This window comes from Loxodonta africana, chromosome 27 (genome assembly GCF_030014295.1).
Source record: "Loxodonta africana isolate mLoxAfr1 chromosome 27, mLoxAfr1.hap2, whole genome shotgun sequence".
NCBI classification, from domain to species: domain Eukaryota; kingdom Metazoa; phylum Chordata; class Mammalia; order Proboscidea; family Elephantidae; genus Loxodonta; species Loxodonta africana.
The window spans coordinates 18,279,118-18,297,918 of record NC_087368.1 but is presented as its reverse complement, the minus strand read 5'-3'; the positions used below and the strand labels follow the sequence as shown (position 1 = coordinate 18,297,918).

Below are 18,801 nucleotides of genomic sequence, written 5' to 3'. Positions count from 1 at the left end.
CACTATGAGTCAAAAATCAGCTGGACAACACCGAACAACAACACTCCCCATTCTCTACCCCACCTCCCTCATCAAGGCATCTGTCGTAGCTCAGGTTCCCTTGAAACTGACTCTGAGAAGGGGAGTTGCTTGCAGAAGGTTTTGTTTAGAGCTCTTTGGAGACACACCTGTTAGAAGGTGGGAAACAGACTGGGAAGAGGGAACAGTCAAGCTGCAATAGATTACCACTGAGGCCCCTGCCATTCCTATGGAGATACTCTGGAATTGGGATGGCCCTATAGAGTTATCCCCAGATGAGACAAAAGACTTGAACTCTGTATGTACATATTGGTCAATCATTAGCTGTTTGTCCATCCCTGGGAGGCAGCATGACCTTGGGTGAGGCACTTCTCTGCTGCCAGGGTAGTTCCCAGGGAGGGTGGCAGCTGTGAGCTGTCAGCAGTAGAAATTCCCAGCAGCTAGAGGGTGGAAGCTTTTGCCCCAGAGTTGTATATATCCCTCCAGGGATATTTATGATGTATTGTTAAGTAAGAAAAACAAGTTGCAGAGAAATATATGTAGTATCATTCCATTTTCAGAAAACAAACATCCTTGTGTATTTTAATAAATACTTGTTTGTTTGGAAAAGAATGAGAAAAGATACGTACCATACTCTTAACACAGGTTACTTCAAGGGGATGGGAGTGTGAAAAGGGAGACAATTGAGTAAGATTATTAACCATTTTCTGTATATCTCTCTGGGCTGACTTAATGGTTAAGCGAATGTTGTCAATTTATTTTATTATATTATTATTAAATTGAATTGAAAATGGCTGTATTCAAATGTACTTATAACAAAAGCAGTATCTGCAGTAATGGCATCCACTCAGGGTTCATTAAAAATGAAATCTCTTCAGTATATTTGAAACAAATCTATAAAGAAAAAAAAAATTTACAGGTTTTCCAAAAGAGCATCTCTAACAAAATGTCTTGTAGTGAATAGCTTATCAGACTAACTGACATTTTTTACTTAAAAGCCAATTACCTATTCTTTAGTGGAAGCTTCAATTTATCTTCAGGGAGGTCTGCAATCCTCAACTCGTTTTCTGTTTTGTTCCGGGAGGAACCACTTGGTGAGTCTTTCAAGAGTGAAGTTCCAAGACACACACTTAGTATTTGAAAAGCCTTCGTTTTGAGACCTTAAGTATTCAGCATAGACTAGTTAATCGGGTCTGTCAGCATGACTGTGCCCTTGGAAAGTTAGAAACTTGTATTTCAGACTTTCTGTGCCAGAAAAGTATTGTTCATTCTTGGGAGACAGATGTGTGTGTGTCTGTCGCCCCTCAAGCATTTTCTCATTTCTGTATTTTCCTTTTTTTTTGACCATATCTTTAAAATGGAAAATTAGTACCTGTGAATAGATTAACATTTAAAAATAACATTTGGAAAATACTTTGATAATCATTTTTCAAAGACTTTTCATAATTGAAACATTTTGTATTGTAAGTGTGCTCCAAAATTTAAAACAGAACTTTTATTTGTATTGCCATATTCTGCAAATATTAATAGCTTGCTTAAAAAAAACAGCAATTAAAATATATATATATATGAAGGGTGTCTTGAATTGTAGTGAAAGGAATAAATACCATAAGCTTTTATACATTCAGATATTATAGTAAAAAAAGGGAGTAAAATTTTTAAGTGAAGGCTATACGGTTCAAGCCTCAAGTTACTTAACTATAAACTCCTCAACATGAGTCTCTCTGGGTCTTAGCCCTAAGCCAGCCAATCAGGACTTGCCTGCTCAGTATAACCTAGTTCAAAATTTCCCTTTAATTCCAAATAAGGAAAGAAAATCCCGCCAGCCAATCAGAATTTGCCCAGCATAGCTTCCTTGTTTGGTCTGCCTGCTGTTTCAAAGACCCTTCCACTTGTACTGTGCTTGGGAGCTCTTATCTGGCTTCCAGACCAGATGTTCCCTGGTTCATGAACTGAAAATTAAGGCTTATGAGTTCATACACAAATTTAATATTGTGAAAATTTTATTTTTAGCATTACTTGCTCATTTGTTGTTGTCGAGGCAATTTACTCAGAGCAGCTAAGCAAATACAGTGGTCGTCCAAGGTCTGAGGTATCCATCTCTGACCTAGACTAGTGGTTCCTAACTTCAGGTTATAGTTATTACCTTTTGTCCTCTCTGTCTTAGCACAACATCACACCTTGGTTCGGTCTCATCTCCATTTCTCCCTTCCCTAAGAGTTCATGCCAGAAATCTCGGGTCATTGTAGTGAAGAGCATAGTGGTTAAGAACCCAAAATCAGAATGCAGACTACGTGTGAGTTCAAATCTCAGGTCTGAATCATCTATGTGATCTTTGGTAGGTCACTTAACCTACTTTTGGCTTCAGTTTCCTCCTCTCTATCTGCTTCTTAGAATGGCTGATAGTGTCACAGAAATTCATACATGTAGCTATATATTGAAACAGTGCCTGGCACATAGTAAGCACTCATTACCCTTAGGTCCTTCTGAACTCAATTTTCTTGCTAAGGTCATAGAATCAGTGTTCAGAAAAATGCTTAAAAATTCAGCTGGCCAACTTCCCTGATTCCTGATAGGCAGTGTTCCCGCAAATCATGCAGGGCTATTTTTTTTCCTTTGGCCTCAGTTGCTTTCTTAATAAATCCATGTTTAAATCTACTGCAAAACCAAATGCATTTGGCAATGGTGAATATTTACTTGCTAAAAATAAGACTTACCTCACTCTGAGAGTCAGTCAAGCTGGGGTCTCCTGTGGAGGCCAGATGCTGAAAGCCTGCTGAGAGAACAGCATGTGACGAAATCAACAGAAAGACCAAAATGATCACATCCTGGAAATGTATTTTGTAAACACAAAGCCCACCCACTCTCCTCTTCCCACAACCTCTGGCCGGAGCCACTTAAATCTCAGGCCATTACAGCGCAACGGTAGTGGTTATAAGCTCCGGACTCCATGGTGAGGGGTCGAAAGAAGGGAGGCAGCATGTCTAAAGATAGTATGATACCACTAAACCTAGTATCACCTTTTTCTTACAGATTTGTTTCTTATTTTATGACATTTTAATAAATTGAGGATTTATATTATGCCATTATATTATTTTATGCCATTTGTCTTGGACTGGAGCGAGGAGTAGGTGAATAACACAGGTACATAATTATAGCATGTTCTACCGCAGTGGTTCTCCAGTTGTGGTCCCCAGACCAGCAGCATCAGCATCACCTGGGAATTTGTTAGAAATGCAAAAACTCAACTCCACCCCACGGCTACATAATGAGGAACTTTGGTGGTGCAGCCTAGAGATCTGTTTTAACAAACCCTGCAGGTGATTCTGATGCAGGCTCAAGTTTGAGAGATGAGCCCTGGTGGTACAATGGTTAAGCACATGATTACTAACCTAAAGGTTGGAGGTTTGAATCCACCTAGCTGCTCCACAGGAGCCAGGCCTGGAGATCTGCATCTGTAAAGATTAGGAAAAAAAAAACAAAAAAACGCGAAGCCATTGCCATCAAGTCACTTCTGACTCATAGCACTCCTCTAGGTTGGAGTAGAACTGCCCCATAGGGTTTCCAAGGCTGTAATCTGAAGCAGACTGCCTCATCTTTCTCTCAGTGAGTGGCTGGTGGGTTTGAACTGCCAGCCTTTTGGTTAGCAGCTGAGTGCTTAACCACTGCATCACCAGGACTCCTTCCATAAAGATTATAGCCTAGAAACCCTATGGGGGCAGTGGTTTTATGGGGTCACTATGAGTTGAAATCAACTTGATGGCACCCATCAAGAAGTTTGAGAACCACTCCTGTAGAAAAACAAGTTAGAGGCCCTAGTTTCCTGTGCTGGCTTCTCAATTTGTTTCCTGTGTGACCTTGAGATTAAACTCTATGACCTCTTAGGGCCCGATTCTCCTTTGCAAAGGATAAATGAGGGTAATGCGCCCTTGGCCAGGAGGTAATATGTGAGCATATTCCATAGACTACAAAGTGATAGACACATGTACCATCATATTTGAGTCTGTGAATATGGACAGAGGAGAAGGATCCCAGAAGGGGACTAATCAGAGAATTCGGGGATGCTGAATGATTTTTTTTTTTTATTAAAAATAAAAATAACATAAGACTGAAGCTGTTCTCAGAGTTTAGGGCTATCTTTTCATGGGCAGATCAGACCAGACCACTCAGAATAACCTAGAGGTTTCCAGGTGAGCAGGAGGCCATGCTAAGACTGTGCCAAGATGGGAGTTCTACTTGGGGGGTGCTTCAAAATGGCGTTCCTTCTCCCTTTACATTAACTGTATGCCTTTAATACATATTAGATTGGCTCTCTCTGTGCTAAAGTCAGGGAGAGAGAAGGCTTGAGTTGCCCTTTAAAGTGCGGGGACAACAGTCAAGAAAAGTTAGCTGGAGAAAAATATCATCATCAAATTATACCCGGCAACAGGGAAGCCTGATTGTCTAGACCCCAGGAAAATATATTCTTTCTGTGCTTAAGAGAATACATTAGCATCTTCCTGAATCTAGATTGAAAAGACGCAGGCTCATTCCCTAGTCATTCAAAAAGGAAGCAATTTCCCAGTGACAATAAGGGCTATTAAATGTGCCAGTTGAAAATGAGAATAATGTGTGACTCCCCCAGCCATATTCCAAATCAGGATTTTCAATATCAATCAAATTGATGATGCCGTCTATTTCTATACAATCTTTTAAGTTACGTATGTGTGTCATTGGATTTTATAGAAATATCTAAAATATAATATCTGCATGTGAAATAGCCATTGCTCTAAAACGATGTTTTCAAAGTTACGAATGACAATGAACATATGAATCAAAAACTATTGTCTCATACATGAAAAATGCTATTTGTAAGAATCCCTAGTGGTGTTCTTTTTCTTTTAAAAGTCTTTCTTCCTGTAAGGTACCACCTACATACAGAAGACACTTTCCCAAGGCAATGAGAGATCAGGTTTCGAATGTCCAATATCAAGCTGTTGTTGTTAGGTGCCATCCAGTTGGTTCTGACTCATAGCAACCCCTATGTACAACGGAATAAAACACTGTCCTGTCCTGCACCACCCTTACAATTGTTGTTATGTTTGAGCCGTTGTTGCAGCCACTGTGTCAATCCATCTCGTTCAGAGTCTTCCTCTTTTGTGCTGATCCTCTACCAAGCATGATATCCTTCTCCAGGGACTGGTCCCTCCTGATAACATGTCCAAAGTAAGTGAAATGAAGCCTGGCCATCCTTGCTTCTAAAGGAGTATTCTGGCTGTATTTCTTCCAAGACAGATTTATTTGTTCTTCTGACAATTCATGGTATCTTTGATATTCTTCGCCAACACCATAATTCAGAGGTATAAGTTCCTCTTCAGTCTTCCTTACTCATTGCCCAGCTTGTACTTGCATATAATATCAAGCTACAAGTCCCTTATTTAATGCTTAAATCACGCATGTTCTTGTGGGTTCAAGAGGAAACATAACATAACTGTGAAAGTGGTGGTTATTGTATGTTTTCCATTTTTTGGCAGCACTCCTTTCAAATGATGGAGGCATATGGACCTGTGTCATCTACCAAGTCAATACACCCAAGAAATCTCCCAAAGGTTGAGGTCTCTCTGGCATACTTGATAATGTGATTTGCTGAAAAAAGCTGCAGAGGAGCTGGCTTTGCCCGAACCCTGTATCAGCCCCCATCTCCAGCTCTGAGTCATAAATCGTTATACAATGCTCCATAGGTTTAGATACTAAGTTTTACATATTCCTACTGCTACCAAAAGGAGCCCTGGTGGTGCAGTGGTTAAGTGCTTAGCTGCTAACCAAAAGATGGGCAATTTGAACCCACTAGCCGCTCTGTGGAAGAAAGACATGGCAGTCTACTTCTGTAAAGGAAACTCTATGGGACAGTTCTACTCTGTCCCGTGGGATTGCTATGAATCAGAATTGACCCAAAGGCAATGGGTTTGGATTTTTTGTGTTTTTGTTACTGTTGTTGTGGTTTTATTGCCACCAAAAGAATCCCTGAGTAGCGCAAATGGTTAGCTGCTAACCGGAAGTATGGTTGTTTTCATCCCCTCCAGAGCCACCTTGAAAGAAAGTCCCGGGGATCAACTTTTGAAAAATCATCCATTGAAAACCCCGTGGAGCACAGTTCTACTTTGACTCACAAAGTGTTGCCAGAAATCAGAATCAACTCAACGGCAACTGGTTTGTTTTCTTTTTGGTTTACTGCCACCAAAACCTGAGGGTAAACCTTCAAATTAATTTCCAGCACAGTGACTGTAGTATACCCATTCACTGGAGTACCACAATTTCCCTTTAACATAAAATAGGATAAATATTCCAGCAAGATTACATTAATACCTGGATTAGTTTCCAGTGGCTGTCCTAATAAATTACCACAAATTCAGGAGATTAAAACAACAGAAATTTAGTTTCTCACAGTTCTGGATGTCAGAAGTCCAAAATCAATGTGTCAGCAGAGCCATGTTCCCTCTGAAGGCTTGAGGGAAGAAATTTCCTGCCTCTTCCTAACTGCTGTTGGTCAAGGGCAATCCTTAGAGTTCTCAGTTTGTAGACCATCACTCCAGCCTCTTCCTCCATCATCACATGGCGTTCTCCCTGTGGGTGTGGCTGTGTCTCTGTTTTGGCTTCTTACAAGAACACTAGGCATCAGATTAGGGTCCACCCTAATCCAGTATGACCTCATCTTAACTAATTACGTCTGCAAAGACTCTATTTCCAAACAAGGTCGCATTCACAGGTACCAGGTACTAGTACTTCAACATATCTTTTTAGAGGACACAACTCATTCTACAACAGCGTCTATACTGTCCTAGTCTCTTCTTGACTTTTCATGGTAATACTTAATAATAACTTATTATCCAACTTCCAAGATACATAGTTTTTTTCTTGGAAGAATTTACCTTTCCCTTATCGTATAACCAAGTCCTCCATCAAATCAGTTTATGCTCCTTTCTTTACCAGTTTATTATCATTCTATACCACTGCCCTAAATTTCTTCGTCCAAAATATTTCTTCAGATTTTTCATGTCTTTCTGTCCTGATCCTTGGATTGTTCCTCCTATTATTTTTTGATGTCAAACAAGACAATGTAGACTGTTAACTCTGCCCATATTTTATTACTTTGAGTCATACCTTTAACAGGACTTAATCCAACCCCAGGAAGGAATTCTCTTTCTTCACAACGGAACTATGTCTGGACCAAGTAATGAGTCACTCCGAGAGATATGGAATACATCCAGCCTATGACTCAAGTTCCATATAATTGAATTAGGTTTCACCACTACATAATTATGTGTTCCATCCTACACTTTATGGAGAAATACAAGATGCTATTTCCTTACCACAACATTTAGGGAAAAAAAAAATACTTAATTTCTCAAATACACATCCTTACATTATACAACTAAGGATTGGCTGTGATGCAGTATTTACATGTCTGAACAGACATATAACACTAATCTAAAGTTATTCAATTCATCAAAATTATGAAATGAGGGTAGGGATTTATAATCACATTGTAAACCCATTGCCGTTGAGTCGATTACAACCCTATAGGGTAGAGTAGAACTGCCCCCATAGTGTTTCCAAGTCCTGCTGGCTCAGTAGTTAAAAGGCTCAGCTGCTAACCAAAAGGTTGGTGGTTCCAACCCACCAGCCACTCCGCAGGAAAAAGGTGTGGTAGTCTGCTTCCATAAAGTTTATAGCCTTGGAAACCCTATGGGGCAGTTCTACTCTGTCCTGTAGGGTCACTATGAGTTGGGATCAACTCGACAACAGTGGGTTTGAGTTTGTTTTTTGTAATCTTTACGAAAGTAGACTGCCACATCTTTCTCCCACGGAGCTGCTGGTGGGCTTGAAGTGCTGACCTTTTGGTTAGCAGCTGAGTGCTTAACCACTGCATCACTAGGGCTCTTTAATCACAGTATTCCAATTAGTTAATAAGAATCACAAGGGCTTTTTAAAAGATAATGTGATAATGTTGTTCCAATGTATTGCTTGTTTGCATAAAGCACAACCAAATAATGTGCGAGGAATGCAACTGGAAACCCTGGTGGTGTAGTGGTTGAAAGCTACAGCTGCTACCCAAAAGGCTGGCAGCTTGAATCCACCAGGTGCTCCTTGGAAACCGTATGGGCAGTTCTACTCTGTCCTATAGGGTCGCTATGAGTCGGAATCTACTCGATAGCAATGGGCTTGGGTTGGTTTTTAAGGAATGCAATTAGTCAAATTAATATTATATTAATTCAGCATTTATTTAAAAAGCATACAAAAGATGATATTAAATTTAAGACAGGGAGTTATGTTTACCTTCTATGGCAGACTGCATTTTCCAAAGATGACTGTTGCCGTGCTCTTCATTCATTGTAACTTTAACCCTGTTTCCATGGAGAGGTGGAATTTATGTTCTGTCCTCTTGAATCTGGGCAAACTTATGATGATAGTGGAAATGTTGCTACAGGAAATCTGAGGCAAATTTATAAAAGTTGACACAGCTTCCCGCTTGTTCTCTTCTGCTCTTAGAATCCAGCTACCATGCTGTGCAGGAGCCCAGCCATGTAGGGAGGCTGCAAGTATAGGCATTCTGGCCGATAGCCCTAGCCCAGGTCTCAGCTGACAGCCAAAATCAATTGCCGCACACCTGGATAAACAAGCAGGTTATTCTGGCCTCAAACACCGAGTCACTCCCCTTAGTCTTTGCAGCTGAGGCTCTGGACGCCATGAAACATACACAAACTGAGTCTCCTGTGCCCTTTTTTGAATTTCCAACCTACAGCATCTATGAGCATAATAAAGTGATGGTTGTATGACTCAAGGAGCCCTCATGGTGCAGTGGTTAAGAGCTCTGTTGCTAACCAAAATGCTGGCAGTTTGAATCCACCAGTTGCTCCTTGGAAACCCTTTGGGGAAGCTCTACTGTGTTCTATAGGGTAGCTGTGAGTTGGAATTCACTCAACAGCAATAGGTTATGACTCAAAGGAGGCCTGGTGGCTCAGTGGTTAAAGCGCTCGGCAGATAAAAGAAGGGTTGGTGGTTGGAACACATCAGCCACTCTGCTGGAGAAAGATGTGGCAGTCTGCTTCTGTACATTTTACAGTCTTGGAAACTCTATGGGGCAGTTCTACTCTGTCCTATAGGTCGCTGCAAGTGGTAATCAACTGGTCAGGGATGGGTCGTATGACTATTAAGTAAGTTTGTAGTAGTTTTGCAGTAGCAGTAACTGGGACGCCTCTATAATGCTGGTGGGGTAGATAGCTTCCACTTGCCCCTCTGTCTCTGGATCTACTTTCCACTTGTCTCTACCCTGCTATCTTCTCTGTGGATGCTGACCTGCATGGATTATTACATCTATGGGCTCCTCTGGCATCCAGTTGTGTTAGCCAATTGGGGCCCCAGAAAGAGTTCAGAGCCAGGGAGAAGAGAGGAGTCAAAGTAATTAATTCCTCTGGTTTCCCTCTGAGAAGCTGCCTCAGGCTGGATGTGTCCCTCAATTCCAGATACTTCTGCCTTCAAGGTGGTTCTCAAGGGGTCACCATGAGGCAGAATTGGCACAGCAGCAATTGGTTCAGGTGGCCTACCTGCACAACTCTCTCCTTCTGGGTTCCGGTACTGCTTTCTTCTCTGATTCCTCGCCATTTAGTAGTAGCAACACCTCTAGGTGCTACAACCAGGTTCCTGCACCATTGCTTATGGTTCTCCTACTCCCCACACAGGACTTTGTAATTAATCCTTTTGTGAAACCTTGCTTGGAATTATCCTAATATAGGTGTGCTGTGTATTTTCTATTGGGAATGGCTGATACAGAAAATGGTTGGTTTGAATGTTCAGTGTAACATCTGTGTTAAGGCAGATGCCTCTTACCAGAACTTCTGTAATGACACGTAAAACTGTAATTATTACTTAAACTCCTTCATTTCTTGCTGATTTATCTATCTATCCACCTTCTTTTAAAAGTCTTGCATGTACAGGATTAAAAAAACCCATTGCCATTGAGTCGATTCCGACTCATAGCAACCCTGTAGGGTTTCCAAGGAGTTGCTGGTGTATTCAAACTGCCAATCTTTTGTTTAGCAACTGTAGCTCTTAACACTGTGTCACCAGGGCTCAATCTAGTAGATACTTGGTAGGATATGAACATAGATACTTGACAAGACACCTACAAAGACAAAGGTAAAGTTAATTAAACACACTTTGATACATTCTCTCATTACGTGTCACATGGGCTTAAGTTACAAATGTGTTCAGACTGAGGCTGACCTGGAAAGCAGGTCCCACAAAACGAGAACAACCAACCTATAGGAATAACCCATAATGAGAGTGACCAGACAATTCCTAGTACCACATGCAAAGTACATAGCATGCTCAGAAATGACTCAGGTGGCCCCTCTTACCAGACATACAACTGGATCTTGGGCCACAGTCCCATTCTAAAGCCAGGTTGGCTAGAGGTAGAGGGCCATATATCCTGGTTGGCCCAGGCCTATCTTGGCTTACTCCTGCTGCTCAAGTGATTATTAATAGTGTCCCTTGCCAATTTTAAATGTGTACAGATTTGAATAGTAACTATAGAGTCACTTTAGTTATAAGCTTTCATCTGTGAGCTGGAGGCTGTGGAGGGAGCCTCTAGCCTTTTGGAAAAGAAGACAGGAAGACTCCAGTCCTAGATGGGGAACGGGCATGATGGAATGAGAAAAGCCAGAGTAGAGGTGAAAAGCAGAATATTAGTGCTATGAATTGGCCTCTTTTTGTAGAGGATTAGGCACCAAGGATGTCAGGGTACTTGACTGTTACATTTGAGTTAGGGGCAGGCTGCCCAGAAAGAAGGACTAGGAGAGATATTAGCATAGTGCCCCAAATGTGGCTTTTCATAAAGTCCCAACTGTACTCACAATATACTTACTTCTAAGCTTCCTCTGGGCTAACGGCGACCACCATGCATAGCTATCAACCCAACATTGGGAAGATAAAAAGCATCTGCTTGATGAAATTTATCAGAAGTTCTTGGGTGGTGCAAATGATTAGTGCACTTGACTGCTCACTGATGTTAGTGGTTTGGAAGAAAGGGCTGGTGTTCTACTTCTGAAAAATCAGCCATTGAAAACCCTGTGAAGCATAGCTCTACTCTGACACATATGGAGTCGCCATGGATTGGAGTCAATTTGACGGCTACTTTTTTTCTTTTTTTTTAAGGCAGAACAGCCTTCGTTTGGGCCTCTGCTCATAATTATGTTACCTGGAGATCTTCAGCTCATTTTCACCTCTACAACAGAGGTTCTCCATATTTTATCATATCTCTCAACTCTCAATATTATGGGCAAAGCTTGATTTTTAAACACGTTCTTGGAAATATTGGCATGGGCCTGTAATCCCTCCTTGATAAGTTAAATTTCTATGGGGTTTTGATTCAGACCCTGGATGGACCTTTCTTCCGAATCTATCTTCTCATGGCAGGACTGAGGCAGTCTCTCCTCTGGCTCAGGAACTGCAGTTGACCTTGGCTATGGCTAGATCCACTGGAATATCCAGCTTTGGGGTTCAGGAAATTTGAAGACAAACAAGAATAGGCATAGCTTAATAGAGCAAAGTTAGGGTAAACATTTCTGTTCTGATGAGCTTTTTGTACAACTAAGAGTAAACATAAATAATTCCATGGATTGGTTTATTCCTTTATTTATAACCACATAGGCAAACTTAGCTATTTTGGTTGTGAATTCTTCTTTTTAAAAAAGTTAGGGAGTTTTTGCAACAGGTGTGCTACCAGAACACAGGTGTTGGTGAAACCATCATGAAATCTAACCACAACGGGAAAAGACCCATATCAGCATCATCCTCATTAGACGTGTTGTTTTTGTCAGGTGCTGTGGGGTGGATTCCAACTCACAGTGACTCTATGTAGAACAGAACAAAACACTCCCCTGTCATGTACCATCCCCACAATCGTTGCTATGTTTGAGACCATTGTTGTGACCACTGTGTCGATCCGTCTTGTTGAGGGTCTTCCTCTTTTTCACCGGCCCTCTACTTTACCAAGCATCATGTCTTTCTCCAGAGACTGATCTCTCCTGATAACATGTCCAAAGTAAGTGAAATGAAGTCTCGCCATCCTTCCTCCTAAGGAGCATTCTGTACTTCTTCTAAGACAGATTTGTTCATTCTTCTGGCAATCCATAATATTCAATATTCTTTGCCAATGCCATAATTTGGAGGCATCAATTTGTCTTAGATCTTCCTTATCATTGTCCAGGTTTCACATGCATATGAGATGATTGAAAACACCATGGCTTGGGTCAGGTGCACCAAAGTCTTCAAGGAGACATCTTTGCTTTTTAATACTTCAAAGAGATCTCTTGCAGCAGATTTGCCCAATGCAATGTGTCACCTGATTTCTTAACTGCTGCTTCTGTGGGTGTTGATTGTGGATCCAAGCAAAATAAAATCCTTGACAGCTTCAACTTTTTCTCTGTTTGTCATGATGTTGCTTATTGGTCCAACTGTGAAAATTTTTGTTTCCTTTATGTTGAGGTGTAATCCATACTGAAGGCTGTGATCTTTGACCTTCATCAAGAAGTGCTTCAAGTCCTCTTCACTTTCAGCAAGCAAGGTTGTGTCATCTGCATATCACAGGTTGTTGATAAGCCTTCCTCCAATCCAGATGTTGTGTTCTTTGTATAGTACAGCTTCTTGGATTATTTGCTCAGCATACAGATCGAATAAGCATGGTGAAAGGTTAGAACCCTGACACACATCTCTCCTGATTTTAAACCACTCAGTATCCCTTTGTTCTGTTCAAACTACTGCCTCTTGGTTTAAGTACAGTTTCCTCATGAGCATAATTAAGTATTCTGGAATTCCCATTTGTCATGGTATTGAATTGTATCCCCCCCCCTCCCAAATATCTGTCAACTTGGCTAGGTCCTGATTCCCTTGTACGATTGTCTACCATTTTATCTTCTGATGTGATTTCCATATATGCTGTAAATCCTATCACTATGATGTAATAAGTTAGATTAGCAGCAATTATAATGATGACACAAGATTAGCTAGTGTCTTAAGCCGATTTCTTTTGAGATGTAAAAGATAGAGGCAAGCAGAGAGGCTTGGGGACTTCATACCACCAAGAAAGCAGCACTGGGAGCCAATGAGCACATCCTTTGGACCTGAGGTCCCTGCGCCTGAGAAGCTCCTCAGCCATGGGAAGATAGAGCCTACAGAGAGAGAGAAAGCCTTCCCCTGGAGCTGGCACTCTGAATTCGGACTTCTAGACTACTGGACTGTGAGATAATAAACTTCTCTTTGTTAAAGCCATCCACTTGTGGTATTTCTGTTATAGCAGCACTAGATAATGACCCCATTCTTTGCAATGTTATCCATAATTTGTTATGATCCACACAGTTGAATGCCTTCTCGTGGTCAATAAAACACAGATAAACATCTCTCTGGTATTCTCTGCTTTCAACTATGATGCATCTGACATCAGCAATGATATCCCTTGTTCCACGTACTCTTCTGATTTGGACACACAGATTTGGGTAAACTCACCACTACTGGCCACCTGATCTGCATATGTGGTAGGATTGACAAAACGAAAAAACAAAACAAAACAAAAACCCAGTGCCATTGAATTGATTCCAACTCATAGTGACCCTATAGGACAGAGTAGAACTGCCCCATAGAGTTTCCAAGGAGTGCCTGGTGATGTCCAACTGCCGACTCTTTAGTTAGCGGCTGTAGCATTTAACCACTCCACCACCAGGGTTTCCGGATTGACAAAAGAACCATTGAAAAAATTTGAGAAGGAAGCTACTGAGATGGGAAAGACCTCCCTGGATAAACTGAAAGATGAACGTGAGCATGGTATCACCATTGCTACCTCCCTGTGGAAGTTTGAGACCAGCAGTACTACGTGACCATCATTGATGTTCTGGGACAAAGAAGCTTTATAAAAAATATGATTACGGGACCATGACAGGCTAACTGTGCTGTCCTGATCATTTCTGCTGATGTTGGTGAATTTGAAGCTGGTATCTCCAAGAATGGGCAGACCTGTGAGCATGCCCTTTTGGCTTACATACTGAGTGTGAAAGAACTAATTGTGGGTGTTAGCAAACTGGATTCCACTGAGCTACCATGCAGTCAGGACAGATACGAGGAAATCATTAAGTCAGCACCTATATTAAGAAAATTGGCTACAACCCTGACACAGAAATGTTTGGGCCAATTTCTGGTTGGAATGGTGACAACATGCTGGAGCCATGTGCTAATATGCCTCGGTTCAAGGGATTGAAAATCACCCATAAGGATGTCAATGCTGGTGGAACTATCATGCTTGAAGCTCTGGATTGCATCCTGCCACCAACTTGTCCAGATGACGAAGCCCCTGGGTCTTCCTCTCCAGGGTATCTACAAAATTGGCGGTATTGGCACCGTCCTTGTGGGCAGAATGGAGACTAGTGTTCTTAAACCAGGCATGGTGGTCTCCTTTGCTCCAGTCAGCATTACCACCGAAGTAAAATCTGTTGAAATGCACCATGAAACTCTGAGTGAAGCTCTGCCTGCGGACAAAGTAAGCTTCAATGTCAAGAACATTTCTGTCAAAGATATTCTTTGTGGCAATGTGGCTGATGACAGCAAAAGTGATCCATCAGTGGAAGGAGCTGGTTTCACTGCTCAGGTGATCATCCTGAACCATCCAGGTCAAATCAGTGCTGGCTATGCACCTGTGCTTGCTTGTCACACAGCTCACATTGCTTGCATGTTCGCTGAGCTCAAGGAGAGGATTGATTGCTGTTCTAGTAAGAAGCTGGAGGATGGCCCCAAATTCTTGAAGTTGGATGATGCTGCCATCATTGACATGGTTCCTGGCAAGCTCACATGTGTCGAGAGTTTCTGTGTCTTCCTCTGGGTCGTTTTGCTGTTCATGATATGAGATGGTTGCTGTGGTTGTCATCAAGGCAGTGGGAAAAAAAGGCATCTGGGACTGAAAGGTCACCAAGCCTGCTCCAGAAGCTCATAAGGCTTAACAAGTATTATTCATAACACCTGCTACCCCAGTCTTAATCAGTGGTGGACGAAAGGTCTCAGAACTCTTTGTCTTAATTGGCCATTTAAGTTTAATAGTAAAAGACTGGTTAATGATAACTCAAAATTAAACCTACTGCCATTGAGTTGATTCCAACTCACAGCGACCTGATAGGTCAGGGTAGAACTGCCCCCATAGGGTTTCCAAGGCTATAAATCTTTACAGAAGCAGCCTGCCACATCCTTCTCCTGCGGAGAAGGTGGTAGGTTCAAATCACCAACCTTTCAGGTCACACTGAGTGCTTAACCACTGCACTGCCAGGGCTTCTTGTTAATGGTAGCAATGCATCATAAAACCTTTAGAAGGAAAGGGATGTTTTGTGGCATTTGTTTCTTTGTTGTGCGGCAGTTTTAATTTAATAATTTTAAAAATCAGTACTTTTAAAATGGAAACAACTTGACGAAAATCTGTCACAGAGTTTTGAGACTCATTAAAACAGTTTAATGAGAGGGAAGAAAAAGATTGGAAAACTTTGTACAAACTAAACACATAGCTAATGTGGCCACAGTTATAGGCAGCTAGTTACCCTTAATGGAGCCACTGAGTGGCACAGAGGTTAAGCGCTTGACTACTAACCAGGAGGTTGGTGGTTTGAACCTGCCCAGAGGCACCTTGAGTGAAAGACCAGGCGATCTGCTGTTGAAAGGTCTCAGCCTTGAAAACCCGATGGAGCACTTCTACTCTGCATAGATGGGGTCACCATGGGTAAGAATCAACTGGATGGCAACTGGAAAAGAGTTACCTTTAAGAGGACAGATTTTATCACAATGTATACCAAGTCTTCTGGCTTAAACACATACGGGGTAATTAAAACCAAAAAACCAAACCAGTCCCGTTGAGTCGATTCTGACTCATAGTGACCCTATAGGACAGAGTAGAACTGCCCCATAGAGTTTCCAAGGAGTCCCTGGTGGATTTGAATTGCCGACCCTTGGTTCGCAGCTGTAACACTTAACAACTATGCCACCAGGGTTTCCACAGGGTAATTAGGTGGGGCTTAATCATGGCCTAACCAAGTTGACACATATTTTGGGGGGACACAATTCAAACCATGACAAGAGCTAAATTCAAATCTGGCTCTAGAACTCACCACATGCCCTTGGACAAAGACTCTCAACTTCTCTACATCTCAGTTTCTACAACTCAAGAGTTGTTCCGAGAGTTGAAGGCTATAATGCACATGACAGACAGCATAGAGCAAAGAGCTAGGACTACGTTGCAGATCTTTACATTTTAGTTCATTTTGCAAAAAATGGTTTTCTGTAGTTTCAAGTTATATACTAGATTTGAGGCAGCGTTCCTTGCTTTTATGTCATATTGCATGTATCCTCACTGCATCTCTTCGACAGTAACTGGCACATAGATACTCATTACACTTTGCTGAAGGAAGGAGGTAAGGAAGAAAAGAACGGAAGAAGGGAGTGAGTGAAGGAAGGAGGAAGGAAAGACAGCAGATAGACTTAACCACAAAATGATGAAAAGTTTTATAACTATTCAGAAACTAAAGGGCAGTGGAATGAGTTGCAAATACATTGTATATGGATTAGAGTTTAGTTATTTCTCTCTAAATAGTGTTTGATGGGTTTTTTCCAGGATCAGTTGTGTTTATTCCTCATTGTACAAAAATATTCACCTATATTCACCTAGGCTACACCCAGAAAAATGCAGGGTTTTACTGCATTTTTTTTTTTTTTTAATCTCTAAGAAAATAATCAGAAAGCAGGGCTGTCCTACGGAACTCATGCCATGTCATAATTATTGTTCAGTTAATAAATAGTTGTAGCAAGATAAATCGGAGCATCAGCAGCCATCTTACTTGGGAGATCTGATTAAAGACTGCAGGAGACCAAAGGAAAATCAAAGAGATAAACATTGTTTTTAGTCTTCAATCCAGGAGCCGGTTGTAGCCCAATCATTTGAACATTTTTGTATAGCTCAATGACTCTGTTTCTCACAACACATTATTGTACCTATGGTTGGTCCCTAACCATTTCAAGACCTGTGAGACATACGGTATCTCACCCATTTTGTTATGTCTCTGGAGTTCTTTGGAAAGGAGATAGCCTGATTTTAACACGTTTAGTCTTAAGATGGGAGCCTTTTGAAATGCATGAAACTCAAAAATCCTGAGTGGGAGCCTCATTTTTGTGTAGATCAAGCCTTGTCTTACTTGATGCCTCCTGGATATGTGAATTTTCTAAACTTTTGACAGGTTTTCCTTTATTTCTGTGAGATTGGCCTCCTCACTAAGTTTCTCAGTATGTTCTTTTGAGAGCGTACTTATTGTGAGAATAAGCTATTGCCAGTCTTCATTCAGTCATGGTGGCCATTTTCTCCTTTATGCCATTCATTGTTTCCAGGTATTACTGGCTCCCTTCTTTTCTAGTTCCTGAGCAGTAAATAATGCCTTTCCAATAAGGAATAATGCATTGCAGTAGTACTTTTCAAGAGATTGGAACTCCTATAAGTTATCTTACCCTGGATTCAATCTTAGGGCCCAATCATTGCTTCCATGGGTAGCAGGTGGAATGTACCACTGTGAGCAGTTCTGCAGTATTTCCAGGGCAGCTGTTTCTACTTCTTAGCTGTTTGTTCTGCTTTTGTTGTTAAGACACAGCCCCTGCAGTGCTGTATTAAAAATCATGCTTTCTTTGCTTTGCATTTGAATCCTGCTTTTGCTCGGAGGTTGTAAGTAAACCTTTTTGCGCCTGCAAACTTCTATCGCTGATATAACTTGTATGAACTCTCTACTTTTAAACCCCTTTAAAAGTAACTTGACTGCCCACACTTGGCAAGCAGTGCTGGCAGCAGCAGCTCTGACTTCTTTTCCTCGTACGAGGAAATAAAGGTGTCTTTCCTGTTAGCCCACCTTGGTCTCTCGTTTATTGGCCAATATGAGTCATGCCAAGCAAGAACCTAGGATTTGCATCTGGTAACATTTCTGGCAAGCCCGCCAGGAGCCATATGCTTGGTACCTGAGGTGGATCAGAAAAAAGACCAGCCCTGATGTCTGGCATCATGAGGAGCTTTCTCCTGGAGACCTTTGAGAATCTCTGAAAGCTGATCCCCCTGGGACCCAAACGATGGCTCTGAGGGAAACACAAAACACCTGAGTTGTTTAGTAAGTGCTTAGCTAAGGCCTTAGAAGAGTCCCAAGAAGCAGGAGAAATTGACCATTGAGTGTTTTAGGAATCTGAGGTTATTTGGTAAATAACAGGGTGATTCCTAGGTAAGGCTTTAGAAGAGTCCCAAGAAGAAGTAGGAATTGAGTGCTGAAGGCATAAAAAGTTTCAGGTACCTGTTAAGTTGGTGCACCAGATTAGGTTGTGTGAGTGTATAAGTGTGTGTATTCAGAGAATGGGGATGCGTCCTTATGGACTGGAACAGGGATTCAGGCAGACACGACTCTGGCAGCATGCTTGTCCTTTTCCTACTTTTGCCTCTTTGAATATATGCTGAATAAAAGGTTTCTTTTTGCTTTACTAAACTTTGTGGTGTTTTCACCCTACAATAGTTAATGTATAGTTGTTGCAGGGATTCTAATCCAGTCCACTTTGAGGAGACCCGGACTGTGGAGCAGAAACTGGCAAAAAGAGAAGCCCTATCTTCTGGACCCAAGCATTCACACTCCACTTCCCTTCAACATCGACGGGGTAAGTGCTCTCAGAAAACAAGCCTTTGCTTATTCTTTTTGTTCT

The 18,801-nt window shown here is 41.5% G+C and overlaps 1 pseudogene; it reads left to right on the top strand.

Moving 5' to 3' along the window:
• Window positions 1-11,823: 11,823 nt before the first annotated feature.
• Window positions 11,824-15,369, top strand: LOC111752150 (elongation factor 1-alpha 1-like; annotated as a pseudogene).
• The last annotated feature ends 3,432 nt before the right edge of the window (window positions 15,370-18,801 follow it).